An 8,332-nucleotide genomic window follows, 5' to 3' on the forward strand; every position below is an offset into this window, starting at 1 on the left:
TGCGGGCGTCGGCGACGAGCAGGAGGAGGTGCGCCACCCGTGAGCGACGGCAGTGGCGGCTTTGCGGCCGCCAGAGAGAGGCGCAGCATAGACGGCGCCGTCCAGCGCCGCCCAAGCCACCGGAGGCCGCCGCGTGGCCACCCACTCACCCGTGCGCGCTGGCACCCTTCGTCGTGAACTGGTAGGCACGGAGCGCGCTCTCTGCCGCCGCCGTGTCCGTACGGCCGCCCCGTCGAGGATCGGCGTATTACGCCTTGCCCGACGAGGTTTAGCGGTGGAACGGCACCAGTGATCTTCCCTGATGGTGCCTAGCCCCCTAAACCCCCTGCCCAACCACTGCCTCGCTGTAATCGCTCGCCGGAGATACCCCGTTCATGGCCACCCCCTCGGATCGCCTATAAATAGAGGCCCCGAGCTCGAACTCGAACCCACACCACCTCTGCACTCCACCAATACCACGCCAAGCCACTGGAAGAGCCCCGAGAGAGCTTTCTTCCCCAACTCCGGCCGCCTCGACCCGTCACGGGACCCAACTCGATTCGCTCCCGTGCGTGCACCCCTACCCCTCAGCTCTTGCCAGTAGCCTTCTAGTGCATCCACCCTTCTGACCCGCGCTTCAATTTGGAGTTTGCAGCACCCACCGGAGTACTCATCATCGCCCGAGCCACCGTCCGCCGGAGAAAGTGTCGCCGTCGACGTGGTGCTCTCCGATGACCAAGTCCACCACCCACCAACGCGGAAGAACACACTGAACCTTTTGGTACCCTCCGATCTCCCTGCCTCGCCGTGGTTCAACGCCGGCGACCACCGCAGCCTTCGGGCGCCGGCGAAGTTTTAAACCTGACATGTGGGACCCCCCGTCAGCCTCTCTTCTTTTCTCCCCTCGAACCTTTTTCTGTTGGCGCCTTCGGGCAGAATACGTTTTCTCTTTGGGCTGGCGCCTTTTTCTCCGAACCGTTTTCTGTTTTCTCAGTTAAGTCCCTGGATCTTTTCTGTTTCATCACAGATTAGTCCCTGGACTAAAACCCTTATATCTTTTTAATAAAAGGTGATTTTTGAATGATTCTTTTTCTGTCAGTCTTATATTTTTGTCTAGTTTTTTATAGTATTTATTTGGAAATTTTTTGGAACAAATTTTATGCACGCGATGATTTTCACGATAGTGTACGGTTTCGATTATACCGTAGGTTCCGGAAGAGGTGACGGAGCCGCGAACTTCGCCGAGCTAGACTCCGACTTCTCCGAACCAGGCAAGCATGTTTGAACCTTTGATATGATAGGTGTTTTGCATGTTTGCTTGAATGGTTTGTGCATGGCATATGAGCATCGGTGAGTATCTCGTTGCATGTGAGGCAACTATCCGTGTGTTCCGAAGTTACTGTGATCTCTGATGAGAGATGGCCTAGTCATGTGGTGACATGAAAGGCAGTAAGGTGGTATTGTTGTAGCATGCCAGCCTTACGACATCCGATAAACTCTGACGTTAACGTGGACTAAGTCACGTTACCGTTCTTTCCCTTTCGTGCTACCACATGTTTTCTGCAAGGAATACGGTTTAGTAAGTTGTTAACCTCTTTCCGTGTACACACCAAATAGAGGGGCCGGGATGAGGGTTACATGGCCCTGGATTAAAGCCAGTCATCCGGTCAGGGGGCATGGGTGTTTCCGGTTGGGACCGAGAGGGGGGCACCCCTTAGAGCGCGCGTATATAAATTTGATCCCATGCTACGCGAGGTTGTAGCCTCCCCGTCTCAAAGTTTTTATTGAACGTTGCCGAGGGTGATTCCTGGCTTCGGAATGTTGAATGGGTGTGTACTGGTCAGATGTGTTTCTTCCAAAACACCGTAAACGGAACTAGTCCCCGTGACTACTGAAATCCGTTGGCTGTGGTTAAAGTACAAACTCTGCAGAGTCAAATCCTTCCGAGTCATCGTATCCATGGTCAAGGACCGTGACCAGTGTATCCATATCTTTGTCAAATCCTCGTGGTATTTCCCCGGTGAACAAGCTTGAGTGGTAAATTGGTTGAACGTTATTCCGTGGATGGACTAACCCTGTTGTTTATTTCATACCTGATTATGCCCTTGAAATGATTTAAATTCTTGAGCTACTGAGGTATCAAGTTATGAAAATATAATCCCTTTATGTGATGTCGCTCAGACGTCCGACTGTGGCACTCTTGTTATTTACTTTTGATATAAGCCCTTTATGTGATGTCGCTCAGACGTCCGACTATGGCACTCTTGTTGTTTACTTTTGATATAAGCCCTTTATGTGATGTCGCTTAGACGTCCGACTGTGGCACTCTTGTTATTTACTTTTGATATAAGCCCTTTATGTGATGTCGCTCAGACGTCCGACTGTGGCACGCACTGTCATTTATATTCTATTATAAGCCCTTTATGTGGTGTCACCTTGACGCCCGACTGCGGCATTGTTATTCTTTTTTTGTATCCCTTCGAGGAGTCATTCAGACACTCGATTGGCCCTCAGTATTACTTTGGGATTTCGGGAGGACTACCGCCCGACTTCTCTTTTATTTCCCATGCATTATTATCTCAATGTCTGAGTGCGCTTGTTAATCTGTTCATTTGCATCATGTTTACATTTGTTATATCTTATGTCCGAATGGTCTTGCGAGTACTTTCATAGTACTCACCTGGCTTGTTGTTTTGGCCAGATGTTGACGAAGGTGATCTCATGGATGAAGAGTTTGATAGTGAGTCCGACGCCTAGAGGAGTCCCAGTCAGTCCCGTGCGATCCTGGATATTGGTCACTTGTATTATATACGCTTCCGCCACCCACAATAAGTATCCTCGAGCCTCACTCCGACGCTCGAAGAGTTGTTAGATTCAGGAGTCAAGTCACCCCCTTCGCTGTGATTTTTCCACCACCGCTTTTATTGTGAGTCAGTAGTTATGCCACCCTATCCGCCTTTATGTGTAATATCAGCGTGTTTGTAATAGATTGTTGAGCAGTCTCTGCTCAACCTTGTATTATATTTAGTACTCCTGGTTTTCTTCTGTGATCAAGAAATTGTCTACCAGTGAGAAGGATTCTTCTCTACTGGTCCGTAAAAGGGATCGGTCTCTCAATAAATATTTTTATTGGAAAACCGGTCGTGACAACCTCTCGACTCGGGCATGAGTCTGAAATACCAATTTCAGCTCTTGGAACATCTTATATTGTCCGTGGCGTTCAAAACGTTTTTGAAGTCCCGGTGCTAAGCCGTAAAGCATGGCGCACTAAACTATCAAGTAGTTATCATACCGAGCTTGCCAAACGTTCATAACGTCTACATCTACTCCTGCAATAGGTCCGTCACCTAGCGATGCATCAAGGACATAATTCTTCTGTGCAGCAATGAGCATAATCCTCAGATCACGGACCTAGTCCGCATCATTGCTACTATCATCTTTCAACTTGTTTTTCTCTAGGAACATATCAAAAATAAACAGGGGAGCTACATCGCGAGCTATTGATCTACAACATAGTTATGCAAATACTATCAGGACTAAGTTCATGATAAATTAAAGTTCAATTAATCATATTACTTAAGAACTCCCACTTAGATAGACATCTCTCTAATCATCTAAGTGATCACGTGATCCATATCAACTAAACCATGTCCGATCATCATGTGAGATGGAGTAGTTTTCAATGGTGAACATCACTATGTTGATCATATCTACTATATGATTCACGCTCGACCTTTTGGACTCAGTGTTCCGAGGCCATATCTGCATATGCTAGGCTCGTCAAGTTTAACCCGAGTATTATGTGCGTGCAAAACTGGCTCGCACCCGTTATATGTGAACGTAGAGCTTATCACACCCGATCATCACGTGGTGTCTCAGCACGAAGAACTGTCGCAACGGTGCATACTCAGGGAGAACACTTATACCTTGAAATTTAGTGAGAGATCATCTTATAATGCTACCGCCGAACTAAGCAAAATAAGATGATAAAGGATAAACATCACATGCAATCAATATAAGTGATATGATATGGCCATCATCATCTTGTGCCTTTGATCTCCATCTCCAAAGCACCTTCATGATCACCCTCGTCACCAGGCTTGACACCTTGATCTCCATCGAAGCATCGTTGTCGTCTCGCCAACTATTGCTAGTACGACTATCGCTACCGCTTAGTGATAAAGTAAAGGAATTACATGGCGATTGCATTTCATACAATAAAGAGACAACCATATGGCTCCTGCCAGTTGCCGATAACTGTTACAAAACATGATCATCTCATACAACAATTTATATATCATCACGTCTTGACCATATCACATCACAACAAGCCCTGCAAAAACAAGTTAGACATCCTCTACTTTGTTGTTGCAAGTTTTACGTGGCTACTACGGGCTTAGCAAGAACCGTTCTTACCTACGCATCAAAGCCACAACGATTTTTCTTCAAGTGTGTTGTTTCAACCTTCAACAAGGACCAGGCGTAGTCACACTCGATTCAACTAAAGTTGGAGAAACAGACACCCACTAGCCACCTGTGTGTGAAGCACGGCGGTAGAACCAATCTCATGAACGCGGTCATGTAATGTCGGTCTGGGCCGCTTCATCCAACAATACCACCGAAACAAAGTATGACATGCTGGTAAGAAGTATGACTATTATCGCCCACAACTCTTTGTGTTCTACTCGTGCATATAACATCTACGCATAGACTAGCTGGCTCGGATGCCACTGTTGGGGAACGTAGTATTTCAAAAAAATTGCCTACGATCACGCAAGATCTCTCTAGGAGAAGTATAGCAACGAGCGGGGAGAGTGTGTCCATGTACCCTCGTAGACCGAAAGCGGAAGCGTTTAGTAACGCGGTTGATGTAGTCGAACGTCTTCGCGATCCAACCGATGAAGTACCGAACGCACGACACCTCCGCGGTCTGCACACGCTCAGCTCAGTGACGTCCCTCGAACTCTTGACCTAGTTGAGGCTGAGGGAGAGTTCCGTCATCACAACGGCGTGGTGACGGTGATGATGAAGTTACCGGCGCAGGGCTTCGCCTAAGCACTACGACGATATGATCGAGGTGTGAAACTGTGGAGGGGGGCACCGCACACGGCTAAGACAATTGTCAGTTGTGTCTTTGGGGTGCCCCCTGCCCCCGTATATAAAGGAGGGGAGGAGGAGGCCGGCCAACAAGGGGCGCGCCAGTGAGAGGGGAGTCCTACTAGGACTCCAGTCCTAGTAGGATTCAGCCCCACCCTTTTTTCCTTCTACCGGAGGGGGGAAAGGGGAAGGAGAGGGAGTAGGAGAAGGAAAGGGGGGTGGCGCCCGCTTCCCAAGTCCAATTTGGCCTCCTCCCTTGTGGGCGGCACACCAGCCCCTTGTGGGCTGGTTAGCCTCCCTCCTATGGCCCATAAGGCTCATATCTTTTCCTGGGGGGTTCCGGGTAACCCCTCCGATACTCCGGTATGTACCCGATACACTCCGGAACCCTTCCGCTGTCCGAATACTAACTTCCAATATATCAATCTTTACCTCTCGACCATTTCGAGACTCCTTGTCATGTCCGTGATCTCATTCGGGACTCCGAACAAACTTCGGTACATCAAATCACATAACTCATAATACAAATCGTCATCGAACGTTAAGCGTGCGCACCCTACGGGTTCGAGAACTATGTAGACATGACTGAGAGACCTCTCCGGCCAATAACCAATAGCGAAACCTGGATGCTCATATTGGCTCCTACATATTCTATGAAGATCTTTATCGGTCAAACCGCATAACAACATACGTTGTTCCCTTTGTCATTGGTATGTTACTTGCCCAAGATTTGATCGTCGGTATCATCATACCTAGTTCAATTTCGTTACCGGCAAGTCTCTTTACTCGTTCTGTAATGCATCATCCCTTAACTAACTCATTAGTCACATTGCTTGCGAGGCTTATAGTGATGAGCATTACCGAGAGGGCCCAGAGATACCTCTCCGAAACACGGAGTGACAAATCCTAATCTCAGTCTATGCCAACTCAACAAACACCATCGGAGACACGTATAGAGCATCTTTATAATCACCCAGTTACGTTGTGATGTTTGATAGCACACTAAGTGTTCCTCCGGTATTCGGGAGTTGCATAATCTCAGTCATAGGAACATGTATAAGTCATGAAGAAAGCAATAGCAATAAAACTAAACGATCAACATGCTAAGCTAACGGATGGGTCTTGTCCATCACATCATTCTCTAATGATGTGATCCCGTTCATCAAATGACAACACATGTCTATGGTCAGGAAACTTAACCATCTTTGATTAACGAGCTAGTCTAGTAGAGGCATACTAGGGACACTTTGTTTTGTCTATGTATTCACACATGTATCAAGTTTCCGGTTAATACAATTCTAGCATGAATAATAAACATTTATCATGATATAAGGAAATAAAATAATAACTTTATTATTGCCTCTAGGCCATATTTCCTTCAAAGGTCCCTTCTAAATGAAGACCCAGAAGACTGTAGCAAAGTGGGTCTGAACCCTTTTTGCAAACTTAACCCGCCACCAGATGTGAGTCTCCAACTTACTTACTTTTACCTCATCATTTAAATACTCTATTAACTCAACTTTGCTGATTTTTACACGTCGAGTCTGATTTTTGGAAGAAGAAATATGACCATGAGGCTGCCAAGAAAGCCGCCAAGAAGACTGCCAAGAAAAATAAGAAGAAACCAAGTGCTTCCAGTATGCTTGAACTGGATGACAGTTCTGAGTCGGAGGTAGCCCTTGACTCCCTTGGCTCCTTTTTGAACTATCTTATTGACACTAATTATTGTCAGGATGACACGGGGGCCAGCCAAGCAGTTGAAGAAGAGGTAATGGTTATTTCCTCTGACTCAGAGCCTTTGCCAAGACAGAAATTTTGACGGGTAACCCAGAAAGTAAGCTTTTCACACCCCTTAGCTCATTTGGATCCTCACTTTCTTTTGAAGCAACAGCAGCACGAACAACGGCGACAGACTCGGACCAGCGGAGGTGAAGAATTATCCTCCAGCTTACCAAACACTCCAGCTCTGCGGAAGCATCAAAATGAGGTCCTTCCAAATTTAAACTCTTTTTACCCACTGGCGGGTCTTATTCGCCAGCCACTTAACTCTTCCGACTCAAACTATCAGGAGGCCTCCCGCTCTTCTTCCGGCGACTCATCACAAACCCAGCTGCCAGCTTTCAAGACTGCCCCGGGGTAATAATAACTACTTTGCATTCTCTACCTCCTTATGCTCTTATAATTGTACTGACTTATCATAACTCATGCAGTGGTCAAGCAAAGCCTAGTAAGAAGGCAAAGGTGACCAAGCCGGCTGAAGATCCTAAAGTCGTTGAATCGGAGCAGCAAGTCCCAGCATCATATGCTTCTGAAAAACAACCAGAAGAACTTGCCCATGATGTTCTGCCTGAAATTCCCGATCTCTCCCTCGACCACACAAATATCAATTCTTTGAACACTGAATCATCAAGCCCACTTAAACCGTCAGAAGAGCATAGTGAAGATGTGATGATCACTGGCACTGGCTTTAAAGAACTCGAAAATCCAACTGTCTTGGCTAAGCACTCTGCCAAACAAGAGGTCATTGAAAGGCGGAAAGTGAGGTTTGATGTCGCCCACTATGTGCAATTGAGTAGTAGCGAAATACTTTCTGGCTACCTCAATCAAGTACACACTAGCCATAATCTTGAAGTTGATATGGTGAAGCAGATGCATCAAAAATTTGAGGTATGAATTCCTGCTTGAATAAGTTATGCACATCTTTCCAGCCCCCAAGTCTATTGGGTATGATAAAATCGAATATGCTGTAGACTTAGAATAACCATGAGCATCTTTAGTAGAATCCTCGCAAGACCGACTTTCACCATTATAGTTGAGCTGGATTTTAAACAATTACACTGAATCCGTAGTCCCCAAGGGCCGGTTCAATCAGTATGCATGAGCCGGTCCTTTTCACCATTGATTATAAAGAGAGCTTACCTGTATAGCCCCCATAAACCGGCTGTGATTGTTTACAGCACAACCGGGTTACCATAAAGCAGTAAGGAGACACAAGCGATATGCATTAGCCCCCAAGTACCAAGTACTCTTGCTTGCAAAGTGGTTGGGACTTTACTGACATGAGCCGTTGTATGAAGAATATTTCGGCAGGCATTAGCCCCCAAGTGCCAAGTGTTGTCGCTTGCAAAAGGCTTGGGACTTATATTCCTATAACCCGGATATGAATGTATTTGCAACTCTGTTTGTACAGGATGCCACTGCCGAACTTCAATCACAATTGGCTGATGCAAAAACCCGGCTGGAAAATCAAGAATCT

Source organism: Triticum aestivum, chromosome 1D (assembly GCF_018294505.1).
Source record: "Triticum aestivum cultivar Chinese Spring chromosome 1D, IWGSC CS RefSeq v2.1, whole genome shotgun sequence".
NCBI classification, from domain to species: domain Eukaryota; kingdom Viridiplantae; phylum Streptophyta; class Magnoliopsida; order Poales; family Poaceae; genus Triticum; species Triticum aestivum.